General features: G+C 41.6%; 1 pseudogene; it reads left to right on the top strand.

The window, feature by feature from the left end:
• Positions 1 to 12,558: 12,558 nt before the first annotated feature.
• On the top strand, positions 12,559 to 22,843 carry LOC147427635 (uncharacterized; annotated as a pseudogene).
• Positions 22,844 to 23,397: the final 554 nt, after the last annotated feature.

The following is a 23,397-nucleotide window of genomic DNA, read 5'->3' as shown; positions in this document are numbered from 1 at the left end:
CCTCACAGAGCCTTACAAGCATCGAATCCTGTCTAAATTTAAATCCAAGAACATGGCCATGTTCCATAGGCCAAGGACAACCCACATAACAAGTTTCATGTCATTTTGATGAAAAAGACATCCTACGCGTAGGATGTCTCCAGCATAAATTTAGCCTTCTGTGCAAAGAATGACATCATGGGAGCCAATACCATGGTGCAATGAGCCCATATACCAATTTTCAACCCATTTGGACATCAATTGCTACCTATGATGGACATTCTACCCAAATTGTGACCTAAAGCCTGAATTAGCCCAAAAATCCACTTTTTGATATCCAAATCCAAATCCAAGCATATAGCCATGTTCCACGAGCCTTACACTACTTGCATGTCAAGTATGAACCACTTCTGATGAAAAAGACATCCTACGCGTAGGATGTCTAGATGGAAAATTTTGGCCAGATTTGCACTATGAGCACATGCACAACTTCACAAGTTCCTTTTAAACTTTATTTTCAATTTTCAAGTCATTTGGATAAGTAAAACTCAGTTTTGCAGCTAATATGGAAAAAACGCTAACTTCGGACTACTGAGTGCAACAGGATCTATGGCAGCCTCGAAGTCACCGGCAAAGAAGAAAAGAATGACCATCAAGGATTATTTGGATGAAGTGGAACCCTTTGTCATTCCAGAAGGAACACTAAAGCCCACCATCACCTGGATACAAGAGGATCTGTTGGAGTCCAACGACCTAAAGATCTACCAGGGAGTGTTCAAAGACAATGAAGGCAATGTCATAGAGCTACCAATGCTACCGAGAGAACTCAATGAGTTTGTACGAAGCAAAATGGCCGGCTACTTGGAGAAAATTGACCTCCACAACTACTTCGAAGCAATACCGGCAGGGGTGGACATCAAAAGATTCTGGGAGTTTGTAACAAGCATCGAAGAGGATGGAGTGGCCAAGGTAACAGATTTACAAGGCAGACGAGATACAGAGATAATAATCATTGAGCGGGTTGTAGCCCATGCACTAAACCTCTCCAATGAGGGAGACAGTGTAACAAAAAGAAGGGATGAAGTCAAGGTGTATAAAGAGAAAATGGCAAATTACACCTTTGAAGACATTGCCAACCCAAAGGTGGCAATCATGAGCCAGTTATACAACCAGTACTTCCACATGTGCACGAAGAGGCCACAGAAGTACAGGATGCCACCAAGTGCAATTGCCACAACGTTTACTTGGGCAATGACAAAAGGCACCCCAAAGATAATCAACTATGCGGCATATATACATGACAGCTTAGTAAAGATGGGCAACCTATATAGTGCCAGGAGAGCTGATCACCAAGGTGGTTTATGGGGCACTACATGCAAAAGGAAGGTGGCCTGACCCCCCATCTCAGAATGATTGGCTGCGAGTAAAAGAAGACAAGGAAGATGAGCTGCAAAGGGCACCAAGGGTGGCTACGAGATTGAAGAGACGGCTGGAGCCAGTTGAAGAGGAGCAACCCGAGCAGAAGAAAGGAAAGAAGGAGTTTGCTCAAGTGCCGGCCAAAGAAACAAGGTCTCAAAAAGCGGCAAGACTCGAGAGGCTGATGGAGAGTTTCCGAGCAGAGAGAGCCCTCAAGGGTGATTTAAACGAACTCTGGAAGCCATCTGTCGAGTCTATGTCTGGATCCTCCAGAAGAGTGCAAAGGGACCGCATTGAAGATTATATCAAAAATTTTGAGATTCTTGATGCTGCAGCAGAAAACATCCGCCATGTCCCTTTCACAGAGGAGGAAGTAGAGCAGATAAGGCAAAAACTGCTAGATGAACAAGAAAGCCAAGAAAGAGAAAGAAAAACAAAAGCAGATAGGGACTTAAAGGGAAAACCTGCAACTTTACTAGCCAGTCCTAAACCCAACCCACCGCCCTCACCACCTCCTAGCAGCCCTCCACAGGAAGACAAGGAGGCTGAGGACAAACAAGAAGAAAGGCAAGCAGAGGAGCAAGAGCAAAGGCCGGAACCTGAGCCAAAAGAAGAGGCCAAGCCTGAATCTCAGCAAAAAGGATTAGATGAGGCCTATTATGCATTTTTGGACCTGCTAGCTGCAGGCTATACGAAGGAAGAAGCCGCCATAGTCGCATTCGACTTGGCGAGGACAGGGCCTAAAGAACAGATGCAAGGCATCAGGCTAGTTGAGCTAAAAGAAATTGCTATCGATACGGTAGACCTGCACCCGCCCTCCAATGACTGGGACATGGTGATGACAGAGCTAGCCAGATTGAGGGCACAATCCATGGCTTCAAAGAAAGAATTGACAACTCTCAAAACCACTGAAGAACAGATAAAAAAGGAAGTAGATTCTCTGCAGGCACAAAGCCAAAGGCAAAAGGAGAGAGAAGATGACCTGCAGACCAGCTTGGCAACGACTCTACAAAACTGCCAAGCAATGGAAGAAGTAAATCAGGAAGCAGTAAAATGAATACAAGCAGCTAAAGAAGAGTGTCAGCAGCTCAGCAAGTCATTGCGAGATGCCGAAAGAGAAAGAGATAATCTGACACTACAGCTGGCCGAAGAATCGAAAGAAGTAGAGGCCATAAGGAATGCCAAGGAAAAAGCAGAGATAGAACAAGAAGCAAGCCTGGATGAAATCCTTGAGCTCAAGGACCAATTAAAAGTCAAAGATCAAACCATCCAGAGGCTGCGAGCATCACCTGCTAGAGTTAGAGCTACGAGCTCGACTCAAATCAATTCTGAGAGTCAACTATATGAAGAGCAAATGCAGGAACTTCAGAAGGAGCTGACTCTCGAGAAAAAGAAGAGATTGATGATAGCTGAAGGTTCTATAGTCATGCAAACGAGAATGGAAGAGGGCCAAAAAGCCCTGCAAGAAGAAGTGGAAAGCATGAAGATAAAGCTCGAGGAGGCAGAAAGAATAAACGCCGAACTTAATGACCTCCTCGTGAATATGGGCGGACAAGCTGAAGCGGAAAAGCAAACACTCCTCAGGCAAATTGAGGAGTTGAAAGGCCAGCAAGGAGGAGAGGCAGAAAGCTCAGGGCCAGCCGCCAATGAGGGCATCGACCTCGAAAATGTGGTAGATCCTGTGGACACTCCTATGCAAGAGGAAATCATAGCAGGATCCTCTCAAGAGTCACAGGATCTAACACAAGAAGAGGAGGAAAAATTGCGTAAGGCAATAGAGGAAGAGCTAAGAGAAACCACGAAGGAAGCCTTGGAATGGGAGCAGAGGGTCTTCAAATCTATGACAATTCAGAAGATCGACGCCAAAAATCTCAGGCACGAGTGGCTTCAACCCTCTCTCCCATATCCATTGCTTAAATATGAGGCAGCTACAATAAACAAGCGGATCAGAGAAGAGCCAACGGTACCTCTCTACAATGCAGACACCTCGAAGCCAGAAGGAGTTAAGCTTATAGTGGATTCTCAGCCAAAGTGGAGGAAGGCTTGGCTTACAAAGTACCCACAATACCTAATCCACCTGGTAGAGGCACCTAAAAATATCAGAGACAACCTCAGCTTCTGTTCTCTACCAAGGGTTAGGACGTGGAAGGCACAAGAAATTTTGCAAAGAAGCAAACCCACTTGGCTGAACTACTGCCGGGCATGAAGATAGGTGAGAGAATAAGTGTCGAATACATGGTGAAAACCCTAACGGGCGCCATAAAGTTGTTCACTGGCTCACCTGACCTACATGCATTATGATGAGGAAAATCTGCAGAACCATTTTAGCAGTGTTTGAGACCTTCAAGCCAGGCTAGGTGACCGACATCATATTCTTCTTCCAGGATACATACAGATGCGCCTATGATCTGTCAGGTCAGCCTTCCAAGGAGGTGATACATGCGCTGTATCAAAGAATCATGTTTCTACCATCCTATCACCTCCAAGCTTTTGAAGAAGCATTCTATACAGGGTTCTTCACCATGAATACAGACATCTTTGGCCCAACAATGCTGAACCTACATGCCAGGTACGAATCACTGCTAAAGATGCGGGAAACGATAAGATGAAGCAGCCGATTAAGGCCATGTCGGGGACGACATGGCCTTGATCGGGAGTGTTAGAAGCTGGACACACCCCACGGCAGTAACTACTCGGAGGACTATTATTTTTTGTAATTATTCATTCATTGAGGGAAACCTGATTTTTCACCTTGTAATTATTGGGACTTACAGAAGTTTCCAGATTGTATCCCAGTTTTGATAGTTAGATTGAGTAGATGGTTGATTTTGGAACTTTAGGGTTTGAGAAATTGTAAGGTATATATACCACTTTTTGACCTTAATGAAAAAACCTTTTGTCATTAAAAAAAACAAGTTTGAAGTCTGTGAGTGAGCGTATTGTGTACGAGAGAGAGAGTGTGAGCTTCATCTTGATGCTACGTGTGCTCCGGTGGTCGGAATTGAGTGCGGAGAAGTGCAGCGTGTTGCCCCCAACGAGAGCTACGCGCCGATACCTACATTGCGCGCGTACGGTCCGGTCTTGCGAGCTCCTTCTACGAGCTTCATCGGGTGTTTGGGTGAGTATACGTTGTCCGATTTTGCATTGCAGCATATCCACGCGTTCACATTGAGTAGAACTACACATTAAGCACTTTAGATTTTGAAAATGAAGACCTGCAGATTTCGGCCAGACATCCTACGTGTTTCTGCACTGGGTGTTTTGGGTCTGGATTTTGGTTTATAGACCCTAGGGAGAGCGACCTATTGGTATTAGTAGGGTCTCCTTCAAGTTCTATGGTGTTTCGAGATTGTTTGATGGGTGTTCGGCTCTAGAAAGCATTGTAGGAAGTTTCCTCTTATGCACTCTTGAAGGCTGTGACTTGGACAATTGGTAGAGACCTCTGTAGGAATTAGTTAGGAGTCGGTCGAGTGTAGGTTGACACCTTATGCTTGCTTCCATGCGCCTACGGGTCAAGCTTCGTCCTTAGCTGACATTACATGTTAGGTGAGTTCTCGCTGTGCTGACGTCCGTCGTAGCGTATCCGTCCAACAACAATCGGCGGTTAAACCATCCTAAGTCCAAAAATGGGTAAACAAGATATACTCTAGAGATAAATACCCAAGAGATCATGTAGCGGCTTTCAAAAGAGTAATCAATGCATAAGAAGTTTGGATTTTGCCACACAGTTTGTAGGATTTGGACTAACTCTAGAAGATGATGCTGCTACAAGGTTTGACTCAGTGGAAAGGCGTGATTTTGAAACTCTAGATGAGCTGTTGGAAGAATTCATTAAAGAATTATTGCAAAAAGACATAGCTCACAATATGATCTCACAAATCCATAGATTCAAGCAGAAAGAGGGTGAATCAATGCAAAAAGTGTCATTACGGCTCAAGAGATATGTCAAGTTCTGTCCGAGAGGGGAACTACCTATGTAAGCACGGTTGATGTTGATCTTTATCCAGGGAATGAGACATGCGGGTCTTTAGAAGGATCTGTATATGATAAGGAGCCTGACACTAAATGAATTGATCAAAGAAGCTCTTTATCTGGTGGATAACTGTAAGAACTATAAAGAAAAGGATTGTAAGAGTCAAGAGGACGGCACATCCTCTCATCACAATGATTCACAAATGATAGAGTCCATTGCAAAACTAGCTGCACCTATCAATCAAGAAAAGTTTATAGATGAAATCGTCAAGAGGGTAACTCCTCTTGTAAAGTTTGAGCCGAAGGAGGTTAAGTGGTGCAAAATTGAGGAAAAATGGACAAACCATACGAGGGAAGAGTGTTACTATAGCATGGAATATGCTAGGAGAAGGTATGTATAGCCTATTCCAATAACACCTACTCCACCCACATACGGTATGGGGAATGCTCCAGGTCTAGTAGGAGTTTCAACGCCGCATCATGTCTTAGTTTACAATTTCCATTGCCAAGTACTAGAATGCCTATAGACGTGAGATACACACCAATAATGGAAGCATTTAATAAACAAGCGCTAGTGCCGACTACAATGTATTATAACCACCAAAGTGGATACTACCCTTCGAAGTGACAAAAGATGAGAGAAACACATGGAGTGGTGAGGCCGGTACAACCTCCACCTCTAGCGTTTTGACCTGAAGAAATAAGGTATGAGATGGACAAAAGGACATTGCAGCTCATTGTGAGTTGTTTACAACCAAGAGGAAATGCAAGAAGAAGCTCCTAAACTAGAGATAGATTGTTACGAAAGCCGTGACAACTACTTGGTCAAACAATGTCCTTAGACAAAGATCACTCAATTAAATGCCTATTGTCTTGATTGTGGTGTCATTTAGTTGATCCTCGACTGTACAAAAAACCCAAACCAAATAAAAAAGATCACAACGAATGTCTCAAAAATTGTTCAGCTACCTAGTAGCTTGAAAAACAAAAATGTCATACCAATTCAAGTAGTTATGAGAGTGCAAGCTCAAAAGGAAGCTGACGAGAACCCAAAGACAGAGAAAATGGAAATGGACACGAGTCCAGAGATGGCGGGTGAGCCAAAGACCGATGCACCTAGTAAAAAAACCACGAGCGAATGGAATAGTTGGAAAGCTAGAAAGGCTAGCTAGGATGAAAGCACATAGGGAACGAGAGTATAAATCCCTAACTGAGGAGCTTAGCCAAGATAAAGAGAAGATAAGACAACATGAGGAAAGGGTTGCACCTTCTCTTACGCAGATCACTCAACCTCTGGAAGAACCATCCACATAAGAGAAACCAATAAGTGCTAGTTCAGGAGGATCAATGTTGGTCGAGAAGGTTAATGAGCCATTAGATGCCCTCATGAAAGCTTATGAAGTATGGCTCAAGAACAACCAAACCCAAGAACGGAGGTGGATGACATATCCCTATGCAAAACTAGAAAAGCAAAGGCTTGAAATGTGCCAAAAAATGATTCAAATAGCCGAAGCTTTACTAGAACCACCAGTTGGAAAACCTGATGAGGTGAACCTTGTTCCACCTACACCAATAATCCCACAAACTTGGAATGAAAAGAGCTAGATTACTATCATGAGCACGTATCAAAGCTTAAGGACCCAGCAATGAAAACCAAGGATAGTGCTCAATACCACAGATAACTCTTTCGAGGAATTTCACCTAGCTATACCTGAGGGTTGTAAAGAAATATATGGTCTTGATGAATTGTGGAAACAAGTCAGAGAGGCCAATGAAGCAAGTGAGCTAAGTAGATGAGTAAACCAAACGGGTGATGGAAGGGGACACGATTAAACCAGACGAGTGATGGAAGGGGAGTGTCTCTTCCACCAATAGAGGAATTATATACAAACGAGGGCACCACCTAGTAAGAAAATGAAGCTAAGACATAAACATAATAGAACCAGTGTGTTGTATGTAAGAAAATGCAACCAAATATGCCAAAGAGCATAGATAAATTCACTACACAAGATGGAAGTGGAAACCTAGGATGATAACCATTAGAGTCAAGACAAAGAGGGAGAGGAGAGTGAGAGTGTGTGTGCTTGTGCCTTATTTTAACCCCTTGGGAAGAAAAAAATAAAATGAGGAAGGGATGCATGTTTTCATGCTCATGCAATGACAACAAGAGATGGTAATACCGCACACCTCAACATACAAAAAATCACACACAAATCATGGCAAATCTGCACATCTCACAAAAACAATAGTGAGGAATAGTGCAACGCATACTCAGAATGCTGTGCTAAATAGTGAGATGGCATAGAGTGGCATAAACATGGAGTGTAGAATTATTTTGCAAATAAAACAATAGATACAAGTGTAATATATGCAAGAAAACAAAATGAGAGACTTGTAGGCTACATGGTACATGGCCGATAGAAGAGATGTCATTGGGATAAGTAACATGTAGGGCTTTAATTCCTCTTGCCAAATTTGCATGGTGCATTCTTCCAACTGAGTGTGTGTGAGGATGTTGTGATTTTTGTGTGACTGATAGTGTGCAATGATACTTTGGTGCTTGTCCTTGTGCTTTTGTTTATGTGCTTCATGCTATCCAAGTGGGATTCTTGGATTTCACAAGGTGACTAGAATTCATGCTACTAGTATGTAGCACAAGGGAGTGTGGTGATTTCATGAGAGTAACAAGAATTCATGAGTCCTGTTGTGTGTATTTTTTTTAGTGTTTCTTCCCTCTCACTTCCACTAAGGCCTCCTCTTATAGAGAAGGAGGGGAGAAATCTTGCTAATTTTAAATTGGTGGTTGCTCAACCATGGCAACTAGGAGGGGTGTGGTGCATGCGATCTTGGTTCCATCTTACGTACATGGATAATTAAAACAAAAGAGAGAGAATACACATAGTGTGTATGATAGAGGGGATATGAGAGACTTAAAATGAATTGATGGTGCTAAGCTTATTAGGTAGGGAAGAGAGAGAAAAATGTGTATTTACATTGGGATTTGTCAAAGGTGGGTACTTGATGGAGAGGATCGGTTGATCTTCCACTGATTTGCATGCTTTTGTTGATCACGAGATGGAGAACAGCTCAAGACCTACTTCCCTTGATCTTGCACCAAGAGAGAGAGTTGGAGATCCAAGTTAGTAGAGAGATTATATGTGGGTTAATTGTTGGGGTAAAGGCATTGTGCCTTTGGCTAGGGTCGGATGTTGAATGTCTGGCTGCCTGCTGACCTTTTCCTTATTCTTCTTATACCTAAAATAATAAGGAGCTCCTCTCACTTCTTGGAGGTTTCTCCACTCACAAACAACACTGCACTCTTGCTTCTTCCCTTCCCCGCACACACTACATTGCACCACGCACACATGCATCCATACACGAGCGCACTTTCAATTGGTATCAATGCCAGGATGGCGATCAGTGCATGCGTGATGAATTCTTGACAATCGACATGAAAGCAATAGAGTTTGGTGGTTGTAGATCCGGAATGGAAAAACCAAATCGCAGTAGAGTGGATGCATCGGTGGATCTCAGAGTTCAACTTTCCCTGGCAGAATCTTGGAGAATCAAGGGCATCTATAGAGGAATAGGGAGATCTCTACAGAAGGTCGCGCAATTTTGAACTTGATGGAAAGATTGGTGAAGCTCAAGCTTTGAGTGAAAGTTAGGATCTGCAAGTTGAGAGCTTGAGAGCAAGCATCAAAAGCTCAATTGTGAGCTCACAAGCTTGTGGGTAGCTCACAGGAAACAGAGACTCAAACAAAACTTGAATTTTCGATTTGAGACAGAGTAAGTGCAATCAACCAGACCAATGCAATCAAACATAAGGAGAATCTTGGAGAAATCGATGAGCATCTTGGGTAGAATTAGGGCAGCATGTGGTGTTGCTTAGAGGATTAAATTCAAAAGCTCAAAATTTGGCCAAGCATATGAGTAGCAGGCAGCACTAAGATTGCACGATAGGCAACATTGGGGGATTGAGCTTGAGTCCTAGCAGCAACGATCATTGGTTGTGTAATTCACACACACACACAAACACACACACACACACACACACACACACACACACACACACACACACACACACACACACACACACACACACACACACACACACACACAAACACACACACACACACACACACACATACACACACACACACAGTTGCTACATAGAGAGGGAGTTAGAGAAGAGCAAGAGTACACACATGGACTTCAATTATTGCAAAGAAAAAGAATTGATATTTCTTTGTTTTCTCTCTAGGAGTGTGTGCACATAGACATACACTTTCGACAATGGACAAATTGAGAGAGGTGTGTTCACACACACAATTATTGGAAGAGAAGTAGGGAAAGAGAGAGAGAGAGAGAGAGAGAGAGAGAGAGAGAGAGAGAGAGAGAGAGAGAGAGAGAGAGAGAGAGAGAGAGAGAGAGAGAGAGAGAGAGAGAGAGAGAGAGAGAGAGAGAGAGAGAGAGAGAGAGATTGAAAATTCTTTTAGTCAAGGAGAGAAGGGATAGGGTGTTGGCGCTCTCAGTGCATGTGCGCACACACAGGCATGTGCAAGTAGGAAAGTAAGCCCAAGTTTCCCCTGACATCGACATGACATCCTCCAACGATGGTTTTTCTTCTCATCATCAGCTTTTGACTACTTTCTTCTCAACATCAGCTTTCGGCGTTCTTCTTGGCATTTTGTTCTTCTTCTCAGCATTGGCGGCTCGCCATTGGCCTTGACCATCGATGACTATGGCATCGGCGTGCTTTTGTCTGGTAGCAAAGGACGACATTGTTTTTCTTTCTTGGCCTTGAGTGAGAGCAATTTGGCTCTCCTCTAGTGGTAGCTTTGCCATTGGATTCCCTCCCACACTCGTCCAGAGCGGTTTTATTCTGATAGACCTATCCGTCGGAATCCCCAACATCATGGCTCACTTAGCAGGAGACGATCGAGCAAGAGTGGCATTGGCTCTTCTCCAGCCCTTATCCAGAGCAGCTCGACACTACAATGTCTCCCCAATGACCCCTCCTGGCCTTGATTCGACATTTTGGCATCAACGATTTTCCATTTTTTTGCTTTGGCGGCACGCATATGACACATACAGCTCTGACAGATCATTCCAAAGTGGATCTTTGAGCACGCTTAGCTTTTGAGCGATCTTTGTGTCTGGTTATTTGTCGATGTCTTTACCTATTGACGAGGTCCTGTGTGCTAGATTCCAAGTGTTTTGCTCACAAGTTGCACATTCTTTGCAGTGTAGACTATGCAGCACATGTAGTGCTCATGTATAACCATGTGGGTCATTCCAAAGAGTGATTTAAGCACGATTTTGTGTGGCTATGCTATGTATGGATATGTGGATACAACGTGAGCTATATATATAGTCTGCAAGAAAATCTATGAAACCTGTGACTACCTATAATCTATAGCCACACGCACATATAAAAATCTCACTCCTATGAGACTGGATGCAAGAACACAAAACTGTGTCCAAGCTGAAAAAACCTATCAAAGTGAGAGTCTAAACTCATCACTAAACCATAAAAGAGTAAAATGTAGATATGCTCAAAGTATGGTGAGGATCTGGGAAAAATTCAACAGAGTTTTCCCTAAAAATTGAGTAGAAACTAAAAATCCTCACCAATACCATTAGGGCCAAAAACGACTCAAAAAGGGCTGTGTAAGGAATTGGTTAAATTACTAATTAGCAGAGCCGTTTGTGGTCAAAATGACTCCAAATTTGTCCGTTTTGGTCATTTAAAGCATATCTACGCAATCTAAAGCGTATCTAGGTACATATCTCTAAATATTCAAAAAGATATCGTTTTCTTCACATTCCTTTGTGGGTCACCTCAATTTTTTTTTTCATTTACTTCACTTGGCGGCAAATAGTTGTTTCCACTTTTGAATCTCTCTTTTTTCTCTCACCTTTCGTGATCTTTTTCTCTTCTTCTCTGATGAACGTTGTTCTGCTGCTACGTTATTTTCATTATACTTTCTGCTCCTTCATTACTTACAATGACTAATACATCTTCCATTAGTGATAACCGTAAGTTTCACTTTAACATTAAGCTAAGCCAGGAATATGGTACTACGCGGAGTGTCTATCAAAGACCAGTTACAACTGCAAATGAAGCACAACAACTTTGCAACGAGGGAAAGAAACACATTGATATATGGACAGATGGGAGCTTGTATCCAGCGGATCCCAGCACTGGAAGGTATCCATCTTTTCACACACCTCATGATTTGATGAGATTTGTTGGTGATGGGGTTGATGGCTTACTAGGATATAGTTCTACGTTATCTCATTTACACATTGATCATACACATTACATTGAATATCTCAAAACTGTTTCGTCTTCAAATGCAACAAGAATTTTAGAACTTGAAAACCAAATAGCATCTCTAAAACAAGAAAATCACCAACTTCGGACTTTAAAAGAAACTCCAATAGGATTAAGAGCACAAGTAAAATGAATGAGAGATGTAGTAAACTTAACAGAAGGTTCTGGACAAAGAAAAAAAAGATTAAAGATTACATGTGACTAGTCTTTTAGGATTTGATATGTCCATTGGTCAAGAAAGGGTGAGATTTTTGAATGAGGTAATGAACAAAAGTGATATTATTAAACTTTTGAAACTTCCTGAAAATCAAACTCAGAAAAAATTGGTATTTCAAAGTTTACTGAAAGATATGGGTTTACTGGTCCAACCTTCTCAAATGCAAGAAGTTTGTGACACAGTGGGGGTGAGTAGAAGGGGTTACAGGGCCATCTCTAAAACCTGGTTTCAGGTTTTAAAGTATAACAAGATTAAAGCTTTTGGGTTTCCTAGGCCTCATAATGTTGGGAAAGTTAGGACTCTATTAAACGAAGAAATACCCGAACATTTTGGAGAGTACTATCGTATAGAAGGAACGATGCCATATGAAAAACAGAAAAAAAATTCTTCTTTTGAGTATAATGTTTTTAATAACATTTGGATGAGTATAAAAAATGTTCAATCTGCTATGGTGAGATACTATAATATGCAAGAAGTAGATTGTGAAGGAAAACTTATATTTGTTCTGAAGTTGGATGAAGCTCAAATTCAAAAATGTCAAAAAATGGAAAGAGTATCCATATCCCTTATGAATAGAGCATTGGATTATAGCCAGGGTAAGCTTGATTCCCCATACCACAAAACTCAATCAGAAATGGAACTTTGGTGGATCGGAGTAGCTCAAATACCAGTAGAAAATCACGATACATTGAAATGGCTATTTTTGTAGACCGATATCCCTTCTGTTATACAAGACCAAAATGCAGGTGAAAAAGTCTGTGTAGATGGCATGGGTGACTTTTTTGTAGAATGGCACTTGAGTGTCGACCTAAAAGCATTAAAGTGCATGTTTGGTGTATGTGGAGGTGCCAATACCAAGTATCCATGTCTATATTGCATGGCAAGCACTGGAACAAAAGGATGGCTTGCAGAACACGAGGTTGGAAAAGAACCATCAAGGAATAGTGTTAATGTCATTGACTACCTATCGTCTTCTATGAGTTGGGATCCAATTCTAACAATAGATTTAAAAAATGTACATAAATGCACAATGCATGCAAAGATTAGAATCTTGGACAAATTGCTTCGACTCCATCTTGACTATGCATATTCTATTAAGCCAACTAAACTTGCAGACGAGTGCATAGAAAAATGCAAGGCTTTGCTCTCTCAAATGGGTTTTCATGGTGGTCAAGTGCATCTAAAAAAAGATCCCACTCTTTCAAAAGGAACCGGTGATGTTTTGCAAGATGTTTCAATGGGTGGAGCAAAAGCCGGAAGATTTTTGAGTAACCATGACAACAAACAAGTTGATGCTATGTGGAACTGCTGGAAGGATCTTTGTGTTATAACAACCAATGTCAAAAGTAGACCAGATGTAGCCAACAAACGCATGGAAGTGTGGAAGAAGCTCGACAATTTTTTGAAAGTTTTGAGACAACAAGTTAGCTCTGCTACTTATGCAGATGACTTTAAAAAGACAATAAAGCTTTTAATAACTGCTATTACAGATGCTTGGGGAGAAAAAGACATCACATATTACTTGGTGAGTATTCAATTACTTTCTAAAGTCTGGATAGTATTTTACTTTGCATCCTATTGAGTTCAACTAACTTTTTTTTATTTTTAGCATATTCTGTACCTGCATGGACCATATTTTGCAAAACAAGGACCCCTTGAAACATGGAATACTCAGGGAATGGAAAAATCTCACTACCAAGCGAGGAATTCTTTTTTCAAATGTACGAGAAAGGGAGGTGGACAAAGAAGGAGCAATGCACTAAAGGAATTATTCAATTGGTTCTATAGGAGGCAATTACAACGGATGAGATCAAACAACCATGCTGCTCAACCACAGATCTGAGATTAATGCTTCACTTTGAAACTTTGTACTGAATCTTTCTAAAGAGATCCAAATTCAAAAAAGATATTTTGGTGCCAAAAATTATCAAATTTACATCAGTTTTTGATTTTTTTTATATCTCCAGGCATGTCACCCCTATATCTCAAAAACTTTCTTCTTTTATAGCCCCCAAGAAGGTTGACATTTGTCTCCTCAGCTGCTACTGCATAGCTAGAGTAGCAAAGAAAGTATCCTGCTCTTGAGGCATTGAATCCTGTAGCATATCCAAACATTCGAAGTGCTACTACTCTCTCAAGTATCATAATCTTGTTTGCATTGATTTGAAGGGGAGTGTACCCTAAAAACCGTGACAATATCTTCAGTGCAAACATTGGCAACTCAGGATCTTCAGAATACTACATGTGGAAAGCACAGAAGGTGGCACTATCCAATGTAGGCATGTAGTGCATGAGAGAGGAGGCATCCCTTCTTGAAGAGCCCTCTATTGCTTTCCCTCTCAAGCCTTTAGCTCTCCCAAGAAAATTGTCTTTGTCAAGGAGTTCAATCTGCAAAACAAGACAATGAGTAATTAAAACTAACTTGAAAAAAAAGAAAGATTTCAGTAGGGAGATCACCTTTTGCAATTCATCTTCGGCAATGAATTTTTCTTGAAGGAGATTGCATGATCCGGTCATCTCTCTTATGTCAACTTCCTTTCCACTTTTTTTCAGCTTAAAGTCTCTGCCAAAAGATTGGATGCCAAGCTCAACAAGCCTCTTCTCAAAATCCTCATCTTTGAGGGAAGGGTTTTCCTCTTCCACTCTTCTCATGCATAGAGCAAGTGCATTAGGAGTAGGCAAAAAATCTTTATTGGATGTAGGAAGATCAAGTGCCAAAAACTCCTCTTTTGACTCTTCTTCTGTGTCAATAAAATCTTTGGCCACCTCAGAAGCTTCAGAAATGGTTGCAATACAGTAGTCCTCCCTCATATTAAGCAAACACTGGATATGATGGAGAGGAATATACTCTTTCCCATTGATAAAGAAGTAGGGAAGGTTTGGAATAGTAAGGGAAGCTTCAGATACCTCTATCTCATCTGTTGGCTCATCAATGACAGTACTAGCTCTAAATTGAGCAACATCAAAATTTGCACTCTCCTGCTCCTCAGCTGCAACATCAACTTCCTCCTCTTCTAGAATTTCACTTTTCTCAAGCTACAAAACTGTGGAAACATTTTTATTTGTTGCCTCATCTGTATCTTTCACTTCATCAGCTTTGCCTTGTATGTCAACTTTCAGGAACAAAAAGAAAAGAAAAGCAACTTCTTTTGGAACAAGGTTACAAGGTTTTAAATGTAATTGACAAGAAATGGTAGGTGGACAAACAAAGGAAGTCTTCTTAGAAAATCTTCCAAACCTCCTTGTTACTTTGCTCTTCTCAATTGAGTTTGTAGTATATTCGGTTAGATGACAATAAGCCTTCCCATCTAAAACCAAACACTTGCCTTCAACTGCTTCTTCAAACTATTTGAATTCTTCTGCCAAGAAGTCTTTCAAATGGTCTAACAAAGCTGCAAGATCAAACACAGGGTTGAATATTTCATATGCTTTGGTGTACACCTCCATGTCACCACCATCCATCACAGCCACCAATAGTTTCTCACTTGGACTCTCCTCCAAAATCTCCTCCCGGCCTTCAATCATGGTAGAGGAAAAGTTGACAGGTGAAGCTAGGTACAAGGTACGGAAATACGCCCAACGTTAATGTACTAGTGCCAATGACAAACCCGAACCACGTGATACGCGCTGGACCCAAGCTTTGGAACTTGCTCCCTACGCATCGTGCGGGACAAAACCACAGCAAAACGAACAACCCCGGACCACGCGATACGCGCTCGACCCAGGCTTTGGAAGTGCCTCCCTGCGCGTTGTGCGGGACAAAGTCACACCAAACCATAAAACAACACCGAACGACGCGATAGGCGCTGGACCCAGCCTTTGGAACTGCTTCCCTGCGCGTCGTACGAGACAAATCCACAACAAAGCAAACAAGAAGCGATAGGGGCCACCGATGTGCAATTTGCAAAGGATGAGATCGTGCGAGGCGAAAGGATTACACAAAAATGGATAATATCTCACGTCGTATGCGACAAGTGAATGTGCAACATTCTTAAAATTCGAGACCAAGCTTTATATAACATCTGAAATATGACTGTTAGTGACACGTGTCAGCCATGCACACGTGCCATGTGGCCTGCGCATAACGGTCGTCGTACGGACGGTCTTATGTATATAAACCCTTGTCACGTGCTCATTTTGTGCTTTCTCCCATACTCGACATTCGCATCATGTCGTCCTCAACTACCCGCACTTCGAGTCATCCGTCCACTAAGCCAAGCCAAGTTTCTTCTCAAACGACACGACCGGAAGTGTTGGGCATGTGGGTGCACCTCCTACCGCTTCCCACTCTTAGCATCCCTTACGACGCGATAGGCGCAAGTTGCAGAGTCTCGGTGAACCTCTCATCGCATCATACGGGGTTGCTGCTCGGCTAATTAAAAGTTTTCACAACTCGCATACCCTCTCTCTATACCATGTCCTAAGGTGTTTGTGTGCCCTCTATCGCATTGTGAAAGTCTTTTTTTTTGGAATACTCATGGCTTCCCAGACGACGCGATATGCGTATGTTGCAACGGTCAGGTGAGGCTCTTATCGCGTCGTACAGGGGATCTGCTCGGCTTTAAGATTTCACACCTCGCATACGACGTGATACGGTGATGTTCTAAGGTGTGGTTGCGCCCTCTATCGCGCCGTACAGGGCGTTTTGTGAATTTTTTTTTGGATGTTCCGGTGATCACATACGACGCGATACGGACCTATTCCACAGCTTGGGTCACCCTTCTATCGCGTCGTGTTTTCACCCTTCTCCTCACACACAGCGTGATAGAAACACCTTGAAGGTTGTGGCTTACACGTCTGTCGCGTGGTGTGTTCTTTTACCCAAATGGCGAGGACTAAGCAAACTACAAGGGAGGTCTACCAAGCCCCAACTGATCCAGAAATAGGTGATGCTGAGAAAGATGCAGAGAAAGCACCCCCTCCACTACCTCGTCAGAGGCCCAATGCCAGAAAAAGATTGAATTATCAGGTGAAGTCCCTAAGAGAAATAAGAAAAGCACAAAAGTCTACTTGTCTACTAATTCCAAAGCTCTCTTTCATGAGAGTTGTCAAGGAGATATCTGATAGACTTGTAAGCATGATGAATATCAAAACTTTTGTCTCAGTAAGGTGGAAATCTCAAGTTGTGATGTGCCTTCAGGAAGCTGCTGAGGATTTTCTCATAGACTTTATGAATGATAGCTACATTGCATTTGCATTTTCTCACAGGGTCACACTTATGAGCAAAGATTTTTTGCTTGTGTCAAGGCTAAGGTACAAATTTGATAAGGCTCTTGAGCTCATTCCTAGTGAGGATCTTAGAGCCTTCCAAATTTTAAACATCCCTCCTTCTAGGTAGCAGAAAGATTCTGGGGTTGTCATTGAGGATGTTACACATGAGTACGAGACAAGAAAGTCCCAGGATATTAAAGCAAGAAAGGAAGTTGAGAGGGAGAAAGACATGATATCCGAGGATGCTATCCTTAAAGAGCAAGCTGAAATTTTAAGAGCATCCAACTCTCTTCTTTATGAAAAAGTCACATGCCAAATGGTGGTGGATGTCTCCTTGTTTGGAGATACTGAGGCATATTTGGACATATTCCCTCAAGACACAAGTATGCTTGTAAATCCCAACATTGAACTTGGTGACACTGTGCTCTATATCTATCTCAGGTGTGTTGCTTTGCTAATTATTAGTGCATGTGCATGGCAGATAGGCACAAGGGGCTCATTGGGGCTTGTGTTTCCTTTTCCAAGTGTCTTATGAGGGATCTTCCAGAGGCTCTAGCTATGCAAATTGCCATACTTGACCCTCTAGTGACACAGCGCCTTTTCAACAAGCAAGGAACCCTTTCAAGTTTTTTTGATGATTTTAACATGCTGACTTGCAATTACTTATTATACCCCTATGTTGAAGGGTAATTCTTAACTCCTTACATGTTATTTTTAACATTTTGTGGTATTCTTAGCTAATTGTTTTTTATTTTGTAGAGGACATTGGAGTCTTATTATCTTCAATCTTTTGGAGAAAGATATTATATTTATGAATTCATTGTTGTCAAGTATCCATGGGAAAAGTAAACTGTAAGTATGAAGCATAATCTATGCTTGATGATGGCCCATTGTTTTCTATTAGTATCTTTTTGATTCAATGTCTTCTTGCAGTGCTGCCAAACTTATTGTTGGTCACGTGAGTACCACAAATAAGGATTACAATATAGAAGCTTTCAAGTACTACAATCAAAAAGTGCCTTTACAGACAGACTCAACATCTTATGGATGGAGGGTGCTTGCAAATGCATGGAGATATCTTGAGTCAAGGTGCCGGATGACTACACTCATTGTAAGTGTGGTTCATGTATTTATTTTGATGTTTTATGTATGTATGTCATGTCCTTTAGTTCCTTTTTCTATTTTTTTCAGTTGCATGACTATCCAGAGTCTTGGGTCACGTGGGTGAGAGAGAAGGCTGTTTCTATGGTTTTGGAAAGATCAATAAATCCAAATGATCCAGATTCTCCTTTGCCACCAAAGAAAGGTAGAGCCACCAAAGGTTTGGATGCAAAGAAAATGGATCAAACGAAGAAAAGTCCTGCAAAGATCCATACAAAGAAAAAGGATCACAAGAAGAGTCTTGCCAAGGGGAAGAGTCCCAAGAAGAAGATCCCTGCCAAGGGGAAGAGTCCTACCAAAAAGAAGATCCCTGCCAAGGGGAAGAGTCCCACTAAGAAGACTGCCAAGGGAAAGAGTCCCACTAAGAGCCTTGCAAAAAAAAGAGCAGATACAAAGAGCCATCCATTCCACTCACCATTGAAATTGAAGGTTCAAAAGCATCGTACACTTAAGAACAATAAGGGGGAGGCACCTAGCTCACCTTTCAAGCTACCATTCATGTTGTCAAAGAAAGCTGTCAAATCACCCAAGCCAGCCAGTCCTAAGGAGCCAAAAGCACCAACCCCTGCCAAGTCACCCGTGCCAAGCCCTAAGGGGTCCAAAGCACCAACCCCTGCCAAGTCACCACCACCACCCACTCTTGAACTTTCACCCCCTTCTGAACACAAAAGGAAAAGGGTCTCTGAGGATGCAGAATCCTCTCAGGCAAAAAGAAAAGTGGAATTTCATGATTGAATAGTCCACAAAAGCTATGTACACTTTTGTTCATTTTGTCCATATGAACATATATATATACCCTTTGGTGATTCATAATTTTGTCCTTCAAATACTTAATACCAACTGTCGATTCTTAAATGTGTATCATGATGTCATGTAAGTTTGAAACAACATAAGTAGAGAAAAGATAAATATATTTGCAAAATGATTACAATATTGAACTTTTTTTTTCAAGTCCTTGCAAGTGGCTCAAATACAACTCTTTTTGGGGGAAGGCATGTGATGCAAGAGGTTGAATTCTCCATCCTTGTGCTCACCACAATTTCATCCACTTTGAATCTATACTCGGGAGATGTTTCATCAAGAAACTCAAGAGATTCTCTAACATTATTTAGTCTCCAATTTGTTGTTACTATCAGGCTTCTATACTCGGTGTGTGGATGGACTGTGACCTTTAGTTCAAACTCTGGAAAAATTTCCTCAGAGTCGAGAGGAACCCAGCTACCTAATTTTCTTCTCCATCTCCTATAGTCGTAGCCTAGAACTAATGATTGACGACATAGTTGATACGAGATAGACATAGAATTTGGGCTTACTCTACAACTAATATTGTCACCAATATGGAAAGTTTCTTTGGTGCTCCATCCGTCTCCAAGAACATTATCTAGTTCAGTCATAGAAAGTCTTCTATTAAGCCACATCGTCTTTGTCCTCTGCAAATCCATTGTTTTGAAACATGCCACAAAGACATGTATAGGCAAGAACCATTGAACTTTAATCCTTCTTGATATCCTGCCCGGAGACATAGCTTTAAGGATGTCTTCTTTGATCTTGGATTTGAAGCTTGATATAGTACATGCATCAGGAGCTTCCCAATCAAGTGAACTTATGGTGGGAATGGGTAACTGATGTAGTTCTCCATATGCACCTTCTCGTGATGGAACTTTTTATTCTGCAAAATAGACAAACAAATCCATTGTTTTGTAAAAGGAAGGTGGCTTGTCAGCATACATAGCATCTGCAATCCCTTTATGCATTGCTTTGAACATCCCACTCAGACTCTCCATAGGCTTCCATTCCACGGCTATTGAAGGAAATATATCTGGAATGGAATCAAAAAATGAGAAAAACAATGGGATAATGAAAAAAATTCACTGTATCAAATAGTTTTTTTTTGTACTTACAGTAAGAATGCAGTGTGGGATATTCTTCCCAGTCTAACACCATATCCTTGGCCATGTACACATGTTGAACCTTAGCTAGCCAGCCATTGTCGGTCACTTTGAAAGCAAGAACACGACCTTTCCAATGGTTTTTTACTTTATCGCGTTTAGTTCTCTTCACTCTGTGTACACCTTTGCATGAAGGAAGCATTGCTACCCAGTCATTCACACGAAAAGATATGGACTTCCAAAGACCATCCTCTCTAACGTTATGAAAGTCACAAGAAGTTATGTTATGTGAAGGGCGACGTGCAAAAGACGCCATGGAAACTCAGAGATTAGAGAAGAAAGAAACTATAGACGGAAAGACTTAAAACCTCTCACAAACTAGAGAGCGAGAAAGGTATACGTTTGAAAAAAGTAGGTGATTTGTCATTAATGCTCTTGTTTTGAGAGCCTTCTGACATAGATTTCATTAGGAAAAGTTTGGACTAAAAAATGGGCCTTGTAAGAATTGTTGATGTGGCATAGCTTTTAAAAAGTGGGGATCGGTAAATTTTTTGCAAATAAGATCCAAACTTGTCGGAGGTTGGATATTTAGAATCTACTCTTCAAATGCTATCTATTGATATATAGCATGCATGTATCGGACATTGCCTTCATGTAGATCTAGAAAAAGGTGATTTTAGATTACCGTAACGGTAACAAAACCTGGCTGATTGAAAAAAAATGGCATAACTTTCATAGAAGTCATCCAAACTTTTCAGACCTTGGCTCTTTAGAATCCATTTTTCAAGAACTTTCCAATGATAGGTCATATCATGGGGTTCTAAGCAATATTTAGAGGGGTCTACCGGGTTGCTTTCTTTTGTACAACTTTGATGATGTGGCACTCTTAAAAGGCCCAAAAATGAGTTCAAATTCCTAACGTCGTATCTTTTGTGAAATATAAAATAGAATAAAAGACGAGACTTCATTGCTTTGAGCCGCAAATTTAATGAGCTCTCTCGCCGAAAGCACCTAAATATAGCAGTTTTAGCCTTGTCATCAAGACATTTAGCGGTTCTCCGTCAAAATAGGACCACCAAAACCCACAATAGAGGAGACAAGAGTGCCATACTTTTGTATACGTGTCAAATAACTATCGGACTATTCCTTAATCCTTAGATTAACAAACAGCCCTTTTTGAGTCGTTTTTGGCCCTAATGCCACATGTAAAGCATGAACAAACACTTAGTGCCTCAGTAGATAGATCCACAAATGGTATACATAACCTATCAAAAGCCTGGTAAAATAGCTCTTGAACGAGCAGCTTTATGGATCTGTACCTGTCCAAAAACACCTGTAAACTTGTGAATCTACTACTTGTAAGTGCAGACATTATCTTGTGGAATGCGTTTTGAATGTTTTCCCACTACTTGTGTATATGGTTATGCGGTATATGCTAGGTTGAGCTATTTGTCCCAGATTGTATGCTTGCAGATAACAGATTGTGGAGCTGCTTTTATGCATATTTGAGCATCCGTTTTGATGTGACTGATCATGTTTTTCATGATTGTGTGGTTGTCAAGTTGATCTCCCACTTTGACATTCACTTATGGTAGTTGACATGTGTGATAATTCAGAGATGACTTGTGAGAGACGAAGGTCTTGTTCATGCCGATATATGCGATGTTGGCATTGTGGTCATAGAAGGCATATTAGATATGGTTGTTTGAGACGTATGAGGCAGAAACAAAGATCTATGCATGATGCAGATAAGGTTTGGCACATGTTATAGAGGTGGCTTCATATGCCAATGATGATGGTGATGTCACATTTGCCTTTAGTGTTCCTCCTACTTACATGTCTTTGAGAGGTGACACTTCTCCATGTTGGTTACTAGATGAGGATGTTGTTTTCCACATCAGACTACATCATGAGTGGTTCAAAACATTCTCTAGTGGGAGATTTAATTATGTGCACTTGGTTTATGGTTCGACGTTTGATATTTGAGTGCAGGAGATGTTTGCTTCTCATTTCCCAGTGGTGCATCCTACACACTATGATATGTATGCTATGTTCCTCAACTGAGACAAAGCTTAATCTCAGTGAGATAGTTAGTAGATTGTGGGTGTTAGATACTACTTAGAGAGAAATCTTTCTAGATGAATTCTAGATTGTTAGTGATTTCCAAGGGAGACCACAGTGGCTTGGTTTATCCTTTGCATGTGTTTGAGGTACAAGACGGCATAGTCTCAATTTTGTTGTTGGCATGCATTGAGCAAGATATGAGACATGTATCCTTTATGGGTGAGCTCCACCATGCTCACAAGATAGGGAATTTATCTATGTAGGACATGCCAATAGGCTTTGTAGAGACAGAGGTAGAGCGATAGTGCTCTAGTGAGACACATTAGATGTTGTCAGCATCTATGCTGACAGAGGTGGAGAGGATCTGCTCCCTATAGACACATGCATAGATGACATGCATGGAGTTATTTGATACGCTCATGCTAGAGGCTCATGAGTTGATGATAGCACACACAATTCTGCCTATGGGTGAGAGCAATGTAGCCATCCCAGTGCTGATGCTGACACATCCATATGTGATGAGTAGTCATGAATCCTGATGATGCAGTGCATGCAGGTAGAACACAGGAGGCTAGGATAACCAAGTTTGTGTAGATTTTGTCAACATTTAGGCATCTCATGTACAACCTAGTAGTGTCAAGGCCCAACGTTGCAGCTACAGTGGGAGTATTTGCAGCAGGGATTGTCAATCGTATGATGACTGATAGTAGCATGATCCATTGCGGAGCTTTGAAGACCATACAGAGTTATCTATACGATTTACGTGCAGGCTTGCCTATCACTAGAGCCGATACAATTGCATGTAGATCAATCGAGGGAGTAGTGGGCATAAGTTGAGAGAGCCTCTCACCACTTTCTTTGTACATACTAGTAGTTTAGCTAATAGCAATCACTTATCGATGCATCGCCTTTAAGTGGGAGATTGTTGGGGTAAAGACATTGTGCCTTTGCTCGTGGTCGAACGTCCAATATCTGACCGCCCACTGACCTTTTCCATACCTAGAAGAATAAGGAGATCCTCTCACTTCTTGGAGGTTGCTTCGCCCACACACACCACCGCACTGTTGCTTCTCCCCTAACCTGCATGCACTACACCGCACCGCACATACATGCATCCGCACACGCTGCACTTTAATTAATTGCTAGTG

This window comes from Adiantum capillus-veneris, chromosome 23 (genome assembly GCF_014529385.1).
Source record: "Adiantum capillus-veneris isolate H3 chromosome 23, ASM1452938v2, whole genome shotgun sequence".
Taxonomy (NCBI): domain Eukaryota; kingdom Viridiplantae; phylum Streptophyta; class Polypodiopsida; order Polypodiales; family Pteridaceae; genus Adiantum; species Adiantum capillus-veneris.
Note: the sequence above shows the minus strand (reverse complement) of the source record. Positions and strands in the feature narration are given on the sequence as shown.